A 20,188-nucleotide genomic window follows, 5' to 3' on the forward strand; every position below is an offset into this window, starting at 1 on the left:
TGAGGGTTGCTAGCGAGAGACCCACCTGTAAGCCTGAATGTGGGAAGGCCAGTAACACTGGGAGTGACGGATCCAGTGGATATGAGTTGCCGTTGACCTCGCCCCATTGAAAAGAAGGCCTTTCAAGTGCGGTAGTAGATGTTCGAAAACGAAGGCTTCTGAGCTCTGACCATAGTCTATATCACCTGTGGGGTAAAGCCTGCCTGGGCTAGTAGCCAGGATTCAACAGCCATGCGGTCAAATTGAGAACCCCTGAATTTTGATGGAAGAGAGGACTTTGCGACAGCAGGTTCAGACGATCTGGGCGCCACCATGGGGTGTCTGTGATGAGCTACGTGAACTCTGCGAAGAACGCTTGCCTGGGCCATTCCATGGCAATGAGAGACACTGGGATGCCCTCTGCTCCGATTTTCTTGAGGACTCTTGGGATCAGTGGAAGCGGTGAGAAGAAGGGTAGCCTGACTGATTCCACGGAAGTATGAGAGCGTCGACTTCTGGCGCTCGCTGGTCGTGGTAAAGGGAGATGAACTGAGGGACTTGATTATTGAACCGAGAGAGGCTATACAGGTCCACATCCGGAATCCTTCATCTGAGGCAGATCCCTTCGAAAGCTACTCTGTTGAGCACCATTCGCTTGCGGCCAGACCTTGCCTACTGATGAAGACGGCTGTCCAATCCTCCACGCCGAGGAAATGTACTGCGGAAAACCTGGAGTGGTGAGGCTATGCCCACTGTAAGATCTTTTTCACCTCTGTCATCGCCATGACGCTCCGTGTTCCGCCCAGGTGATTGCTGTATGCCACTGCTTTGGTGTTGTCCGACTGGATCCTGGTTGGCGATTCCTGTATGAAGAGCTGAAAATTCTGTAGGGCTCGGAGAAAAGCTCTGATCCCTAACAAACATTGATAGGCAGTCGGCACTCCTGGGAGGATCACCGACTGTGAGCCGTGTGTTTTGGAACACCGCTCTGTCTTGCTAAATTCTACTAAAAAGGGGGCTGAAAGCCCGTACTTACGAAGCGCTCACTGATATCCTAATCAGGCACGAATACTAATATTCTTTATAGCAAGATACTATTTATTTTAATAGCACATGAATAGTTAATGGTACTTAGGCATTTAGAATAGTCATAGAATCTTATACAATAACAGAAATATGCATCAACATTACCGTTTGTTGTAGCAATCCTTTCACATCGGAGGGAACTCGATTTAATGATAAGGAATCAACATGGCATCTTGCATCACAGGAGCAGTGCGTACACTTCAATGTCCTGGAAGGTTTCCCTAACATTAAGCGAGTCTGGTGTAATTTTATAGGAAAACTTTGTAGGTTGTGTTTAAATGGTCACCAGCATGTGACAGCTGAGTCATGTTCATGTAACTTGACCACAAACTGCTGTGGGCACCAGCAGCTTCCTGCACATTTACTTGTACATCCTGCCAGTTAACAACTGACCGACCACAGTTGACCATAGTGTTAGTGAAATATTGCAATGAGCCGTAAATTTCATATGCAAGCTTCCTTAAACCTGTCTTTAAGCCAACCACAAGTTTCCGGTAAGTGGAACTGTAAATGTTACTTCCTCATTATCTTATTCCTTGGTCATCATAGTGAAATTGGTTATCCAAAGGACATCTCTTTGATACTGAATTATTGATAGGTCAAATAATATCTGGGATCACTATCTAATCACACATTCTTCAGTCATATCACATTGGTATCACACGCTCCCCAGTCAGAAGACTGGAATCGGTGGTGACTGCCTGCCAGTGGTATGAAAGACATTCCTCTGGACCGATTAGAGCCGCTGGTCCACCATAGAAGCGAGCGTCGGGTTCCCGGAGTCAATTGGATCCTGCGATTCAAGGTGGATAGAGAATTGTCCCATCTGTTCAGCAGGGATAGCTGAAGGAGACGAAGGTGGAAGCGGGCAAACGGAACCGCCTCTATTGCCGCCACCCTCTGACCGAGGACTCTCATGCCAAAAAGTGTGGACACCGCCTTGGAGTGACGGAGGATCTGGAGGTCTCTTCGGAGGGAGACGGTCTTTCCTAGCGGAAGGACACGCGTCCTTGGATGGTATCGAACTCCATGCCTAGAAAGGTAATCCTGCTGGCCAGGGTCAGAGAGGGCTTCTTCCGGTTGATGAGCTAGCTGAGTTGGGACAGAATATCGATGGTGACCTGAACACGTAGGGGACAGTCGACAAAAGAAGACCCCCTGATCAACAAGACGTCCAGGTACGGAATCACCAAAAACCCCTCTGGAGTGCCGGATAGACATGGCAGACGCCATGACCCTTGTAAACACTCGAGGTGCAGGAGCGGGGACGAAGGGTAGAGCGGTAAACTGAAAATGATCTTCTGCTATTGCGAAGCGCAGGAATATCTGTGCTGGTGGGAAATTGGGATGTGCATCCTGTATATGTCCGATGATAGAATTGATGAAAACTCTATTATGTACCCTGAGTCCAGCATCTCTCCAACCCAGGCGTCCGTGATCAAAACCCGCCAGACGTGATTGAAATGAGACAGGCGCCCCCCCACCTGATCTGCGCTGACGCGCGACGACCATGAGTCATCTAGTGGGGTAGCGCTGTGATCTGGATGTCGTCTTTGATGGCTGACGTGGCTTAGAACACCAGGAAGGGCCTGTTTTGAAGGACGGAATCTTCCTGTTCCTCTGCGGGGGCCTATTTCTCTTATGTGCTGGGGAACTGGAGCTCCTGTGACCTCGGCGATAATCTGATCCAGCCAGTCCCCAAACAGGCGACCTCCTGCAAAGGGGAGGGCTGTAAGTGATTTCCTAGAAGCTGCGTCCGCATTCCAGGCTTTGAGCCAGATCGCCTGACAGATGGCCACCGTGTTGCTAGCCGCTTGCGCTGCGCAGTAGGCTGCTGACAGAGATGCGTTGACTATGTACTCACCCGCTAGAGCAGTCTGTGTAGCAATGTTGTGAACTCCGGATTGCTCGATCTCGCGTGAAGACCGCTGCGGAGGTTATCGTCCCAGGACATCATGGGTCTTGCGAGTCAGACGGTGGCGAAAGCAGGAGGAGTACCGTGCCCGCCGCCTCACAGGCCGAACGGGCAAAACTCTCGGTGTTTTGATCCGTGGTGTCTCGGAGCGCTGCCCCGTGCAGGAGAGATAGTACTGGGAGATGACAGGCGGGAAACAGGAGGGTCGACCACAGGCGAGCCTGCCCATTCCTTCCTGAGAGCCTCAGGGAAGGGGTAATGTAAATCAAACGACTTACCGTTGTTGAATATCTTGTCTGCTGGTGTGACCGGTTGTTGCCTGTGCTTGCGTAGAATTTCAGCAAATTCTGGATGGTCACAGAATTGCCTGAGTGCCCGCTTAACCCGTTTGAAGGAGACATGTGAGCACTGGGTAGCCACGGAGTCCGTCTGGAGCTTCAGCGTATGACTTACCGCTTCGACCAGACTATCCGCCATACGTCTGATATCGGCCGACTGATGTGGATCCAGCAGCGAGGCTGTATCCGACTCTTCTCCTGAATCAAGGTTGGCTGGTCCCGAGGACGAGTAGTACTCGTGCCCTGGAGGTGATAGAGACCTCTGGGAGGAACTTGAGAGTAGGCCTAGCAGGTCCTCTTCTGCGCTCCAGTAGTAGGGTCTGGATCAGACCGACTGTTGTCCAGAGCCAGCTGGACCGGGGGAGCATGGTCGGGCGTAGGGAGCGCCTGCAAACGCCTGCGCGATGGTCAGAGACGCCTTTGGAAGAGAGTCCACAGACTGGGACAGAGGGGTCTACCACTCCAGGGGAGGGAGCGCAGCGGAGCTCGGGGTGTCCTGTACTGCTGCACTAGCGACAGCGACGGGGATGCTGGCGGTGGCTGGGGCATCTGCATGGGCTGGTGGTCTGGTACGCAAGCCGAGCGGGGGGGCGTAGCCTGGCCTTGGGAGAATTTTCCTTGCAGGCTGTGCATGCAGAATACGCTACAAAGGGGGCCCGGTATGGATTGGGTGACTAGAGTTAGCCATGGTGGTTAGGGAAAACCACTAGTAACGCTAGGGGGGAGACAGGAGAGAGGGGAAAAAATAAGAAAAAAGATATAGTCTGTTCCTAAGCAGAAGCAGCACTCACCCAGGTCCTGTGTCCTTCCCAGGACAGCAGAGGTTTCAGAACTGCGGGGACAGCATTGCTGAAAAAAAGCGCGGCCCTTCCTGTTTTTTTTTTTCTCATTCTCTTTCTGTGGAGGGCATGCAGGGGGGCTAGCTGGCTTGTATCCGGGCAGAAACTGCAGGGGACGTGCCTGGGAAACACGCGTGCGCGCAAACGGGATGGCGGAGAGCTGAGGCACAAGGTAGGCCCAAGCCAGGGACTAAATTTGTGGGCGGCCGCCAGGAGCGCAGCGCTGAGGGCAGGGAAGTCCTACCTGCGTCCTGCCGGCGTCGCTGCGATCCTCGGCCTCATCCTGCCTGCCGGTGAGTTGCTGTACTCTGGGGGAGCTGGGGAACACTGCTGAGCGCTCCTGCGCTGCAGTGACCAAGATCCTCTGCCTGGGCCCAGGGTAGAAGTGAACGCGGGGGGAGGCCTGGTGTTACGATCCACTCCCTGGGTCCTGTATTGTAGGGGACGCTGGGGAGGTGTAGAGCTGCTGAGCGCTCCTGCGCTGCAGTGGTAATGGTCCTCTCCTTGGGTCCTGGATTGACGGGGACGCTGGGGAGGCCTGGTGCTGCTGAGTGCTCCTGCGCAGCAGAGGCTGTGATCTCACATCGGGTATGGAGAAGGCCACGGGTTGCAGAGAGTCATTGCTGCCTCCACCAGAAACACCCCTTGGGACGGTACCATAGGGGAGGACGGGGAGTGTGCCCTTAAACATGCTCGACCCCAAGCAGCCCTGGGACGGGCAGGAGGGGGAGAGGGCCTGGCGTCTCGAGCCTCAAACAACCCTGGGGACGGTACCCGGAGGAAAGGAGCAGGCGAGGGTTCTCTCAGTTGCAGGGACTGAAGCCCTGCATAAAAGACAAAAGAATAGAAAATGAGAGGGCTGAGCGTGCCATGGCCAAAAAAAGGAAAAAACGAAAAATATAGCCAAGGCTGAGGTTGGCCCACCGAGATATGGGCCCACTTCAGCCTCCTACGACACTAAGCAAAAAACTGGCATAGATCCGCCTCCGGCTCAGGGTGTACACTGCTAGGGAGGTGCTAACTTTTTTTTTTATGTCTACTTAGTGTCAGCCTCCTAGTCACAGCAACATACACCCATGGTCCTGTGTCCCCCAATGAAACGATAGAGAAAAATCAATTGGAGAGATAGGCGCAGCATTATTTGAATGCCCTATATATTATACTGGTGGCCGAACCTAACACATCAAGCTCTTTAATTTTACTAATTTCCTCATAGACTGTATGTTGTGAGCAGGGTCCTCATTCCTCACAGCCAGAGCTGGCACTGCCTACCTATATATTAGTAAAGAGGATGTAGGCTGCTGACTATGTATATACAGTGGTGTGAAAAAGTGTTTGCCCCCTTCCTGACTTCTTATTCTTTTGCATGTTTGTCACACTTAAATGTTTCAGATCACCAAATTTTAAATATATAACAAAGATAACACAAGTAAACACAAAATTCTGTTTATAAATGAAGATATCAATGAAAAAGAAATCCAAACCTAAAGGGCCCTGTGTGAAAACACAAAGTAACTGTGGTTTATCTTATCTTTGGGAAGCTGAGTTCAATTCCCCTAGCCACACCCAGGCCTAATTATGGCCACACCTGTTCTCTATCAAGCAATTACTTAAATAGGACCTACCTGACAAAGTGAAGTGAATCAAAAAATCTTCAAAAAGTAGACATCATGCTGCGATTCAAAGAAATTCAGTAACAAATGAGAAACAAAGTAATTAAGATCTATTAGTCTGAAAAAGGTTATAAAGCTATTTCTAAAGATTTGGGGTTCCAGTGAACCACAGTAAGAGCCATTGTCCACAAATGACCAAAACACGAAACAGTGGTGAACCTTCCCATGTGTGGCCAGCCTACCAAAATTAACTCAAGAGCACAGCAACAACTCATCAAAGAGCTCACAAAAAAAACCCACAACATCCAAAGAACTACAAGCCTCACTTGCCTCATTTAGGGTCAGTGTTCATGACTCCACTATAAGAAAGACACTGGGCAAAAATGGCCTGCATAGCAGAGTTACAAGATGAAAACCACTGCTGAGCAAAAAGAACATAAAGGCTCATCTCAGTTTTGTCAGAAAACCTCTTGACGATTCCCAAAGAATACTCTGTGGAGTGACAAGACAAAAGTTGAAATTTTTGGAAAGTGTATGTCCCATTAGATCTGGTGTAGCAGTATCACAGCATTCCAGCAAAGGAACATTCTACCAACAGTAAAATGTGGTGGTGGTGATAGCAGTGTGAAGGTCTGAGACTGTTTTGATACCTTAGGACCTGGAAGACTTGCTGTGTTAAAGGGAACCATGAATTCTGCTGTCAACCAAAAAATCTTGAAGGGGAATTTCCAGCCATCGGTTCATGACCTCAAGCTAAAGCGCACTTCAGTTATGCAGCAGAACAATGATCCAAAACACACCAGCAAGTGGTCTTGTCAATGTCCTGACCTTAACCACATTGAGGTGCTCTGGCTGAGTTACAACAATTCTGCAAATATGAGTGGGCCAAAATCCCTCAATAGCATTGTAACCAGAGATGAGCAAAACTTTCAAAGTTTGGTTTGTTGATCTTTACCGACCCCCCGGTGTTCACTGAACAGTTCGACGAAAATACCGAGCCCATTGAATTAAATGGGAGGCCACACTTATATGTTGTAAAATGGTGAAGGGGTGTTGTAAAAGAAAGAAAATAAAGCAGGACATACTGTACTTACCGAGTCTCTGGTGCAGCTCTATCTGGTCCCGTGATTGTACTTCCAGGGACGCTCACTTTTTGCACCCTCGTTTTTTTCCTCACGTATTGCTAGAGCCATAAGTCTTTAATTTTTCCATCGACATAGCCATATGGGGCTTGTTTTTGTTTTACATTTCTATGCATCCATTTTATTGTGATTTTTTTTTATTTGTGTTCTTTTTACGTTAAACATACTTATTCCCTCTTAGTCTTTACTTTGTGATGCAACAGTCACATCTGGACACAGGGGCATGAGACCGCCGAAGCTAAACATTGCTGGTTTCAGTATTTTGTAGAGCAGTCATTTCCTGTGCTTCAAGATTGACCAGAAAAAATAGTCCAGCAAGGAACCAGGGAAATATTGGAGCAGGAGCAATGGGGATGGGTTATATTTTTAAGAAATTCTAACCTAAGCGGACAACCTCTATTAATCCCTTCCCAACCGGACAACTTTGCGTGTTTGCGCTTTTGTTTTTTCCTCACCTTATTCCAAAATCCATAAGTTTTTTTATATTTCCATATGCATAGATGTGGGAGGTCTTGTTTTTTTGCAGGATGAGTTGTACCTTTGAATGGCACCATCTGCATTATCACATGATGTACTGAGGAACAGGAAAAAAAATTAAAAGCGCTGCAAAATAGCACAAAATGTGCAATTCCACAATTGTGTACTTTTTTATTTTCAGCATTTATTTTATGGTGGAAATAACCTTACAATAAAATTCTCTTGGTCAGTACGATTACGGAGATGTTAAACATGCACAGTTTTTGTTTTAGTTAAGTCAGGAGTGGGGAACTCCTGGTCCGCGGGCCGTATGCGGCCCGCAATGAAGTTTTCTGCGGCCCCTCGGCAGATTCCTGGGGCTGCAGTGCTGGGGCCGCTACCGCGTATTGCCAGCGGCTGGCCGCCAGCGCTTTAAATCCCCATCCTGCGAGAACGTGCATTCCGGAGTCACACTTATGAGTTATGAGTGACTCACAACGCATCACCCGGCACGACTGCACATTCCCCTGACAGGAGCAGGTCGGTTGCATGTGTTTCTACGCAGCTGAGATGCTCCTGTCCAGAGAGCAGTAGGCTGTGTTGGGTGATTCGATATATGATGCTCGTGTGAGTCCGGCCCAGCGTTCACTACTGAACACTTCATGAGCGTACAGTGCCAGTGTGCTCAGGACTTACTTTTTGGGTGGGGTTACCACTCTGCGCTCCAGTATCACAGAACACAGAAGACGAGCAGCAGCTTCACGACTTCCGATAGTGTGTGTCGGCCCTCCAGTGCTGTGTGCCCCCCTCCTTACTGAACAAAGGCTTGACCTTTTGCCCCACGCCCAAATGGGACTCCTTTACCCTTGAAAATGACATGCAACGGTTCTATAGGTCAGTTAGGCTTAAAACTCATTTCGGCTCTAATATACCCCATAACACAGACCAACAACCACTACTCAAAGAAACCAACATTAAGACGTTGGGTCTTCACAATCGCAGTCACTTTATGCCACCTAGAACCCATCATGCTGTAGAAACATTTATATCTTTAGTGGACCGCGATATTAAGGATAATATACATGAACACGAGTTGGGCTTCTACCCCACACGAAGTAATATTAATGCTTCAGAAAAACTGGCCATATCTTCTTTGAGAGAAAACAAAGCCATAACTATTAAACCCGCGGACAAAGGTGGAGCAATCGTAGTCCTTAATACACACGACTACATTAGTGAAATAAAGCGCCAACTGAGTGATACTGTGACTTATCAGAAGATACCTTCAGATCCATTATTCAAAATTCAACAAAAAATCCAAAAGTTTCTATCTATCCATTCTGATAAAGGTTCTATTGATCAATCCACCCGCACTTTTCTGACCAAATTACATCCTATAACACCAGTATTCTACTCACTTCCCAAAATACATAAATCTCTCATTAACCCTCCTGGCCGACCCATTGTAGCATCGACAGAGTCCGTCCTCTCTCCCCTGTCAATTTATCTAGAGAAGGTTCTTACCCCCTTAGCTAAAAAGACTAAATCATTCATTCTGGATACTAACAATTTTCTACAGAAGATCAGAGACCTAAAACAGGTTCCCCCTAATAGCTTCCTCTGCACCTGGGACGTGGGTAGTCTATATACCTCAATTTCTCATCAGAAAGGTATCAGGGCCACCAAAATTGCACTCGACAAAACCAAACTGAGTCAGGACTCGATTGATTTCACTATGGGCCTCCTCGAGATAGTCCTCAATGACAATTACTTCCTTTTCAAGGACGATTTTTACGTCCAGAAACACGGGACCGCGATGGGCTCGAATGTAGCCCCCGCGTATGCAAATTTGTTTATGGACTATTTCGAGGGACGCTTTGTGTATTCATATCCAGCTTTTGATGAATTGGCGTTTCTATGGGCTCGCTACATAGACGATATATTCTGCATATGGCAGGGCGACTTGGAGAGTCTGCTTGCATTTGATCAGCATATCAATACAATGTGGCCTGAGCTCAAATTCACGCTTATTCACCATCAGGAAGAAATTAGTTTCTTGGACACATATATCAAGAAAGACACAATGGGCAATCTTTCCTCAGATCTTTACCGAAAACCAACTGATCGGAATTGTATGCTCTTATATAGTAGCTGTCACCCCAAGTCAACTAAGAACAGCCTACCTAGATCCCAGTTTACAAGAATTACAAGGATAGTGTCGGATGAGAATACAAGAGAACAGAGACTAGACGAAATGTCCAATCGGTTCTTAGAACGTAACTACCCACAAACATTGCTTAAAACAGAAAGAGAAAGATTATCGCCCACCCCCTCCTCGGGTATAGACACAGTGACAATGGAAAGGATACCTTTTGTCCACACATACCACCCGTCTATGCCTAAAATATACAATATCATTAATCGCCACTGGCCGCTCCTAAAAAAAGCGCATCCAGAGATAGGGTCATTCATTCTCCCGCCTATCATGTGTAAAAAAAGACCCCAAAACTTAAAGGATTCTTTGGTCAGAGCAGATATTGGCAGTGACAAAACTAGTATACAAACCTTACTGGCACCGAAACGCACGGGGACTTTCCCTTGTCTAGGTTGTCCATCTTGTTCAAATGTGATCAAAGGAGACCACTTTACACACCCTAGGTCTGGCAAAAGTTTCCCAATAAAAGAGTACTTTACCTGTTTGAGCAATTTTGTTGTTTATATCATCAAATGTCCCTGTGGACTATTGTATGTTGGGGAAACAATCCAACATGTCGGCGATCGTATTGCTAGCCATAAATCCACCATTAGGTGTGGAAAATTATGGCTACCTATTCCACACCACTTTCACGAGGCTAAGCATAACGTAGCGCAGTTGCGCTTTCAGGTTATTGATAAAGTATATAGACCCAGACGCGGAGGAAACCATATCGAGCTCCTCAAAAAAAGAGAGAGCTTCTGGATCCATAAGCTTCAAACCCTAGCACCGAGAGGTCTCAATAGAGAATTAGATTGGCTAGTATAATGTTGGTACTGTACCTATGCATTTACCCATATTCATACTAATCATATCATGAAAAAAATTTTTTTTGCAGAAAACTTGAAAATTATCATCTTCACCTTTCCTCCTTCCATCGCTCACTCACTATTAGATGGTAACGTATAAATCTAGCACTTTCTATTTTTAGTCATATATAGACGGTAATGATAGTTCACTCTACTAGAATATTGGGACCCTTCCTTTTTTTATGTGTTTTTCATGTGTTCTTCCCAGATCATACTTCAGGATGTGTATATGTAAACCAATCACCACTGGTCTTTGACCAAAAAGAGGAAGTCATTTCAGTATCTCTAGTTATATCTGTATATATGCTTATATACTATACTGCAATTGTCTCTATGTACCTATATGTTCAAATGTTGTATACATTGCTGCTCTGTATAGTGACTAGATAGATAAATCCCCCCTGGTACCAATAGACAATCTCTATCAACAGACTGCTTCACCTAATGTCCACCTCCTATCCCTCCATTGATCCCCTATGACGCACGTAGGAGAAACATCCTCCTATGTCTAAGTACGAGTTTTACTCTACTGCGCATGCGCGGGCGCCTCTATTCATGGTTGAACGGTACCGTTCATATACTAATAGTGGCGCAGATCGCCACTGCGCAGGCGCCGGCGTGCCCAGTCACTTCCGGGTCTGGGAGTTAAATAGCTCCCATTCCTGTTAACTTATCGCTCTATGCCACAGTCTGGGAAGACGGCCACAAAGGTATGCGATGAGTTTATCTGTCCCTAGTGCTATCCACCTCCAATCTCTCAATGCTCCATTCTTATAACGCTTTACTCCTCCTTCTAATTTTCAGAGGACTCCATTACCCATTGCTATACTCTCACCTTAAAGCCTGCAGGTAATACGTGCTACTTCATGAATTGCTATGTGCCACTGCACTCTCTGTTTACATGGAATGTAATCACTAAGACTTTGCTTACATGATTATAGATGCAGATAAGCCCCCTATGCCTGTGGATATTAACATATCATATGTGATCATATCTGCCTACGATAAGCTTAAGGTAATGCTATGCAGAGGATCCTATATGGGGGGTGCCATATATCATTTATTACCTGCCGATAAGCAGACCTTGTTTATCCTCTAGGGACCACGAGTTGCAAAACTCTCCCAATATAAAAGGACAACTTCTAATAACTATTTAGTTGCTAATACAGGCAAGGTAATTCGTTATTCCCTCCTCCATAATGCCACTTCCCCTGTAGGAATACCACCCCTTGATAATCATGCCTCTATCTGCAGGACTGGCATCTTGCAACTATTATATTCATTTTCCTGGGTGGAGTCCGTAACCACTTCTATACCAATAAATCTCTAACGAGGAGAGAAAGAGAGAGAAAAAAAAAAATTCCCTCTGTGACATTACTTCTTCTTAATTTGGAGGTATGCAAACCATTCATATACTGCTTGACCTAGTCTTTGACGTGACATTATTTGCTATGAAATTCAGAGAGTCACCTCAACTGCTGAGATGCTACTACTATACTTCCCACAATAACTTGGATATGACTTCTCATGTTATTTTGTATATATGTATATGCTTTGTAAATATGTTTTTCTTTGTGATATATGTAAATAGTGATTTTCTTTCTTTTCTACCCTTTCCCAGTGTGACTTGGTATGAAGAAGGCCCAGTCTGGGCCGAAACGTCCCTTAGTCCCTCCCACCCACCTTATTCATAAAATAAAGAAACTTTTTTGAACGATAAAGAATCTGTTGATTTCCTTTTATTAATACCTCATGCTGATGAGAGTGCAGTGTTTTGAATGTACAGTTTAGAGTCCGGACCTTGGTCCTCTCACTAGCACCTCAATACCATCTTTAATAGTGCAGTGTTCACACCATACATATCTTAACTGCCCCCCAGTGATGTCTGTGCTCCCCCTGTGTTATTCTTGTCCCCCTAGTGATGCCTGCTCTCCAGTGATATTTGTGCCCCAACAGTGCTGTCCGTGCCCCCTAAGTGCTGTCTGTGCCCCTGAGCTATATATATTCCTCCCAGTGATGTCTGTGCCCCAGCATCTCTTGTGATGTATATGTCCTAGCCCCTCCTGTGATGTGTATGCCCTTAGCCCCTCCTGTGATGTGTATGCCCTCAGTGTCTCCTGTGATGTGTATGCCCCCAGCATCTCCTGTGATGTGTATGTCCTCAGTGTCTCCTGTGATATATACATACATACATAAGAGGGGCTGGGGGCATATAAATCACTGTAGGGGCAGGGGCATATACATCACAGGAGACTCTGTGGGGCATGTACATCACAGGAGGGGCTGGGGAATATACATCACAGGAAGGGCTAGGGCATATACATCACATTAGAGATGCTGGGGGCATATGCATCACAGGAGGGGATGAGGCAAATACATCCCATTGGAAATGCTGGGGACAAACACATCAAAGGATAGGCTGGGGCTTATACATCACAGGAGGGGCTGAGGTCATATATATAACAAGATGGGTTGGGGCATATACATCACAAAAGGAGCGAGCCATATACATCACAGGAGGGGCTGAGCCATATACATCACAGGAGGGGCTGGGGGCATATACATCACATTGGAGATGCTGAGGCATTTACATCACAGTGGAGAAGCTGAGGCATTTACATCACAGTGGAGAAGCTGGGAGCATATATATCACAGGAGGGGATGGGGGCATATATATCACAGGAGGTGCTGGGGCAAATATATCACAGGAGGGGCTGGGGCATATACATCATAGGAGAGGCTGGATCATTTACATCCCAGGAGGGGATGTGTCATAGACATGTCCCGAGACCCTCATGTGATGCATGTGCCCTTGATGTCTCCTGTGATATATATATACAGCAGTCCCAATGTATTCTATGTGATTTATAAACAGCAGTCCCAGCATCTTTTATGTGATTAATATGATTTACAAATCTTATTATCACAAAGAGTTGACTACGCTCCAGGCAAACCTGGAAAATTACTGTAGTTGTGAGAAGCAAAGTTACATGATCAATATCACCAAAAATTAACTGCCACACCAAAGAGAAGCAGCTCCGCCCATCACAATAGGGGTGAGTTAATTGCTTGATCAAATACAGTATAGCCTGGTAATTTTGACATTGATAATTTTGTGTGGCCCCCGAAGGTTGATAGAAATTCACAAATGCTCCCAGGCAGTAAAAAGGTTCCCCACCCCTGATTTAAGTGGTGAGAAAAAATACGAAATTTGTAAAAAAAAACAATAAAAGAAAATGTTTTGCTTGCCATTTTCCGAGAATCAAATTTTTTTACATTTTCGGAATATGGCGCAGTATGAGGGCTTGTTTTTTGTACCTCGAGATGCCATTTTTATTTCTATCATTTTAGAGCGGATATGATGTTTTGAACGCCTGTTATTAAATTTTTTTGTGTTGCTAAGGTGGCCGAAAAACTACAATTTTCGCATTATGATTTTTTTCATATTTTGATCGGATTTTTACTAATGCAGTGATATCAAATTTGTGTATTTTTTCTTGTTTTTTATTTCATTTTTAATTAATTTCAATTTTTAATTAATTTTAATTCCTTTTTAGATTTTTGTATTTTACTGTTTTGCTATATTTTTAAAGCACTTGTTTTTAAACTTTTTACTGTGTTTGTTAGTCCTCTCAGGGGACTTGAACCTGAAATTGTCGCGCCACGGGGCAGCTGGGCTGCTCGGATCCGGACAGTCCGTGGCTTGAGAGGTTCCGGATCCGGGGCCACCGTCGACCAGTTTTAAATACAAATAAAATAAAAATAAAAATATAGTCCGACTGCACCACTCGCTGTGTGCGTCCAGGGATGGTAGGGCTGCCACTGCGGGTTCCCGCTTGGGATGATGGATGGGGGCAGTGTGGATGGTGGAGACCTCCGTGAGCGGGGCTTTTCCCCAGGGGTAGGTGAAGGGTTAAGGTGGAGGCACAGGCAAATAACTCAATCCAGACAGGGAAGTGCAGTTTGGTCGCTTTACTTACAGCTGGGTTCGCACCCTGGAGATGTGCTGGATCCCAGGTGTGCCCAAGTCCTGTGTCCCTGTGCCAGCTGACCTGGGGCCACTCACCCACCTTTGTACTCCTGTGTGTGTGGGTCCTCCCTGGTGTGGAGCGCTTGGAGGTACTCCTGGTGTCTGGGTCCTGCCGCAGGCAGCTTGGACTATTTAAGGGAATATGTCCCGATCCTCCCTTTGCTGCTAATGCCTCGGACATTAGTGGTGGCAGATGAGTCCTGGAAACCCACCCGCCTAGCAGAGTTAACAGATGGCTTGAAGTCCTGGTCCGTTCTGGGACCTGTACCCCGTGTGTGCAAAGTACTGGGAGCCCTGGATGTCCACCCCACAGGATCCCTCTGTCTTTGGAGCTTGCTCTCTCGCTCTCCAGCTACTTTCTCCTCTTAGTGGCTGATCTTTCTACTCAGATCTTTGCAGGGTTTTTGCTACTCTCACTGTGTCTCAAGATTCCGTTGTCTGTCTTGACACCTGTCCTTTTACTCCCGTTCACTTCTCTCAACTCCTCTCCTCAGCTCTCAACTCCTTTTTTTCAACTCCTTTCTCTCTCCCTGTCTTCCGCTGACTAGCTGCACTTCCCAGGTCACTCGCTCCTCCCCCAGGTTTGGTCCCTCCCTTCCCAGTTGGCTGCCTGTTAGCTCACAGTGCCCAACCCTGTCACCTGGTTGTAAGGGGGTCTCCCACCCTGGTTCTGGAGTGTAAGTGTCTTGCTGTGCTGTGTGTGTACTGACTGGCACAGTTATGTAGGGCCCGAGCTGCTACAATGATGTTACCTTGTTTTGTGACACCTGGTTACCGCAGGGGCATCACACAATCATCCCATCCCTTCTGCCATATACAGCATTGCCTCAGTATTGCTGTATATAGCAAAAATCCCTTGGCTGTCATGGCAACCCATCAGAGCCCAGTGTCCATATACAGGAGCACCCAGTGTCCACATACAAGAGCGCCCAGTGTCCATATACAGGAACACCCAGTGTCCACATACAGCAGCGCCCAGTGTCCACATGCAGGAGTGCCCAGTGTCCACATACAGCAGCGCCCAGTGTCCACATGCAGGAGTGCCCAGTGTCCACATACAGGATCACCCAGTGTCCACATAGAGGAGCACCTAGTGTCCACATACAGCAGCACCCAGTATCCACATACAAGAGCGCCCAGTATCCACATGCAGGAGCGTCCAGTGTCCACATGCAGGAGTGCCAAGTGTCCACATACAGGAGCGCCCAGTGTCCACATACAGGAGCGCCCAGTGTCCACATACAGGAGCGCCCAGTGTCCACATACAGGATCGCCCAATGTCCACATGCAGGATCGCCCAATGTCCACATGCAGGAGCGCCCAGTGTCCACATGCAGGAGCACCCAGTGTCCACATGCAGGAGCGCCCAGTGTCCACATGCAGGAGCGCCCAGTGTACACATGCAGGAGCGCCCAGTGTCCACATGCAGGAGCGCCCAGTGTCCACATGCAGGAGCACCCAGTGTCCACATGCAGGAGCGCCCAGTGTCCACATGCAGGAGCGCCCAGTGTCCACATGCAGGAGCACCCAGTGTCCACATGCAGGAGCGCCCAGTGTCCACATGCAGGAGCACCCAGTGTCCACATGCAGGAGTGACCAGTGTCCACATACAGGAGCGCCCAGTGTCCACATGCAGGAGCGCCCAGTGTTCACATACAGGAGCACCCAGCGTCTACATACAAGAGCAACCAGTGTCCACATACAGGAGCACCCAGCGTCTACATACAGGAGCAACCAGTGTCCACATACACAATGTTTTCTTGTATAAGTGTATAATAGGACCACAGTCAGCTGATATAAATCATAATGGGGGGGTGTGCTAACCAGCCCTTATTGATAAAGTATCTGGTAATCATAATTGTAATTAGAAAAGTTTTAGCCGGCTCATACCAATACAGGCTAAAGTGGATAAATGCAATAAAAAGTGGAAATAATAATTACTATTCATATAATTAGTAATACAATTAAAAAAGTGACCACGTGATCTGTATACATCCATCGGTCTGGAAACGTTAATTTATTAGATTGTGGAACTTTCCAAATGTCACTGGATGTTAATTTTATTTTCTTCTAATATATTATCTATGTCTTATTTATAGTGTGAGTTAAGAAGTCTAATTGCCGTATCCTATAAGTGATGTATTTTATAAATTAATTAAAGGACCCAATTATATGCTGTGTTACTTTAAGATGGAAATGTCATTTTATTAATTAAAAGGAATGTTATCTTTAAATAAAAAATTGCCAGTATGGACATAGCCTTTACTATCAAAGTGCATGTAAATTAAGAAATAAAGCAAGTTGTAATTAAAAATTCTCGCCATTTTATTTCTATAACTCCTGTATGAAGTTTGATCGTACAGTCAGAAGTTTTTTGTTAAAATAATTTTGAGAAATTAAATAAAAAAATAAAAAAAAGTTGTGCAGGTGGATAAATTGGACAGGTGGGTCCCAGCTGCTTCTCCCCACCGGCTGCCAGTGACTGACAGGTCTACCCCTGCCGGCATTTGTATGGAGAGACCTATCTTTCCAGTAGAGTAGGCTGGAGAAGCCACTTTATACCTAACCTATGGTCTCCCATGTAACTCAGTCCCCAGTGACAGTGACTTTTAAACTATGGTTTTACCTGAAATGTGCCAGGACTGGCACGTGACTTATTAATTCCAGAGATCTTACAAACTATTAGGGTGTATTAACTACGTATGGAGGAAAGGTTATTTTGACAGCTAAATAGGAAAGAATTCAATTACACCATAACTGACCATACCAGTCAGACTGTGGAATGCCCTACCATAACACATAGCAAAGGCATATCCAAGGGGAAGGTGGCGGGGCATCTGCCCCGGGCGCAACTGTGAGGGGGGTGCTGTTGGGCTGCCTGATGCAGCACCGTGAAAGTCTGCAGAGCTGCGGTTGCTGCTCTGCAGTGAGAGTCGCTATTCTCTGAGTGCAGCTGTCACACTGACAGCCGCACTCATAGAATCTGCAGCGCGCGGCTCCCACTGCTCAATTGTCCTTGTACCTGTCAGACGCGAGGACAATTGGAGCGGTGACGCCAGCGCTGACTTTCGGGTCAGAGCGACGGCTGTCATGTGATCAGGTCAGCTGATTACACTGCTGACCCGGAAGTCAGGGCCGCAGCGCAGAGGCGGCAGAGAGCGCTGATAAGTGCTCCATTGTGGAGCTGAAGACACGGATGGAGGAACATTATGGGGTGAGGGGAGAGGTATCTATGCACACGGAATGGGGGGACAGAGGGTGGGGAGAGGGAACTATCAGTGGACACATTATGAGGTGATAGAGGTTGGGAAGGGGGCAGTATCTAAAGACAGTATGGAGGAGAGAGGATGGGAAGGGAGCAGTATCTATAGACACAGTAGGGGTGAGGGGGAACAATCTTTTGACAGTATGGTGGGAAGAGAAGTTGGGGAGGGGAAGCATCTTTGGGCACAGTATGGAGAGAGAAATGATGAGGGATGGTGTATGTTTTGAGAAATGATGAGGGATGATGTATGAGGAGAGAAATGATGAGGGATTATGTATGGGGGGAGAAATGATGAGGGGTGATGTATGGGGAGAGGGAGGATGCGGGGGGATGTATGGGGAGAGGGAGGATGCGGGGGGGGTGTATGGGGAGAGGGAGGATGCGGGGGAATGTATGGGGAGAGGGAGGATGCGGGGGGATGTATGGGGAGAGGGAGGATGCGGGGGGATGTATGGGGAGAGGGAGGATGTGGGGGGATGTATGGGGAGAGGGAGGGGTGACGTATACAGACATGGTATGGGGAGCAAATGTGAAAGAAATTTTGAGGACACAGAATAAAGAGTGACATGGTATGAGGAGCAAGAGGGCAGGATGGGGAGTTAGGTGGAAAAGTATATGGACACGCAGGAGGTAGTGAGGAAGACAGTAAGAGATGAGATAAATGTGAGGGGGCACAGAATAGAGACTGGGTAGTGGAGGGACGGGGTATGGAGAGGGGGCAGAATTGGAGGACAGTGTGAGGCCATAGCGAGGAGGGGGTGGGATGAGAGGGCACAGTATAAAGACTGGGCAGTATAGGGTGATACAGTGAGAGCACAGTGTGAAGAGTAGTGTGGAAAGGAGAGGGAGTGTGTGGGGCATGTAAGATAAGAGGGCAGTGTGTGGGTCATATTTTGTGCAGAGTACACAGTGATGGGCCATTATTTATTCTGGGGCAAAGTGTAAGTCAGATATCTTTAAATATAAGTATTATAATTATTCTGCTATTTTAAGGGCATCGTGATGGGATGTGCTGCAGAAGACCGGAGAAGATGGCAATCTGCAGAGATGAGATGTGAATGTGAAAAGTCATCATGGCGTCAGGACAAGGTGAATAGAAAGAAACGACTCAGAGGCAACATCATCTATAAGGTACCTGACTGTAAATGTTTATTTGTGATACTGACTATGTCCCATCATTAGGCCTTGGTCCCACTTGCGCATTGCTTCTGATGTGAGCGCAATAGGACCCCCACTGATCAGCTGTTCTTGGTGCAGGTGGCCGGAAATGCTTATTTCTGGATCTGCTTCATCCTTTGATAGTGTCCGCGGCCGGGTACTGCACATCCGCCTTATTGATTTTAATAGAAACCTGCTGCCACTATCTGAAGACAGAGCAGATCCAGAACTGAGCACCACCGCCACGGAACCTAGAACAGGCGATTGGCGGGGGTGCCAGGTGCCGGATCCTGAACAATCAGACATTGGGGATCTATCCTAAGGAAAGGCCTTCAGTGTTAAAGTAGAGGACAATTTCTTTAATAAAGTCTTGTGCCGTCTGACAAGTTAAAGGTTACTATGTTTTTATTTATGTTGTTAGGAGCATTAAAGGGGTTGTCTAAGTTTGTGATGAGTCTGCAGTCACTCTATGTGACTGCAGACTTCTGAATTCTCACAGTGCGCACACTGCCCGCTGTCAGGATTCTCTGATGCCGGCAGTGACAGTGGGAGCTTACAAAGCTGCAAGTATGCGATTTACATAGATGTGGTCACGTGCTGAACAGACATGCTCAATGAAAATGAATTGACTGAGGCTGGACACATCAAACCAGAATGTGGCCAGAAGCCTACAGATCTCATACTTGTGCTCACATGATTGTACATTCTCTTCACTGGCACCGGAGAATCATAAAAGTGTGCAGAGCAGAATTCAGAAGCCTGAAGTCACGAATAGAGTCACTGCAGACTTTCATCTCTAATCTGGACAATCCCTTTAATTACAAAATTAAGTAGTGTAGTATCCTCAGTTCTAACAGCGTGTAATATACGAACTACCACAATTCAGCTCTGCTCGCTGGTCACCACATGGCCACTCCACTCATATGTGATTTTCATACTTGCATGTGACAATTAGCTTTTCTTCATATGTTTCTCATTGAACATTGAGAGAATTATTAAGAGAAGCTCGTTACCACATGAGTGTAAGTGTGCAAATCACATATGAGTGATTGGTCACATGACGACCACCCAAATTGCTTGGTGGGGGGGGCTCAAACTGAATTCTTGCCCCGGGTGCTGGAAAGCCTAGATACACCTCTGACACATAGTAATGGCAGATACTATAACAGCATTTAAAAAGGGGAAGATACTTTACTCACAACAAATGGCATTGTGGATTATATATAATCTAGTGATAGTGAATGTATAATGACTGGAAAAGGTGAAACTTGATGGACCTGTGTCCATCACCCCTTTCTTTGACG

At 46.8% G+C, this 20,188-nt stretch overlaps 1 long non-coding RNA gene across 1 annotated transcript; it reads left to right on the forward strand.

Moving 5' to 3' along the window:
• The first annotated feature begins 10,456 nt into the window (after positions 1-10,456).
• LOC142290355 (uncharacterized) lies at positions 10,457-11,767 on the forward strand. Its single transcript, XR_012750275.1, has 5 exons — positions 10,457-10,520; positions 11,236-11,280; positions 11,373-11,446; positions 11,531-11,605; positions 11,686-11,767. It is a non-coding gene; the product is annotated as an uncharacterized LOC142290355 (long non-coding RNA).
• Positions 11,768-20,188: the final 8,421 nt, after the last annotated feature.

Source organism: Anomaloglossus baeobatrachus, chromosome 1 (genome assembly GCF_048569485.1).
Source record: "Anomaloglossus baeobatrachus isolate aAnoBae1 chromosome 1, aAnoBae1.hap1, whole genome shotgun sequence".
In the NCBI taxonomy this organism is placed as follows: Eukaryota; Metazoa; Chordata; class Amphibia; order Anura; family Aromobatidae; genus Anomaloglossus; species Anomaloglossus baeobatrachus.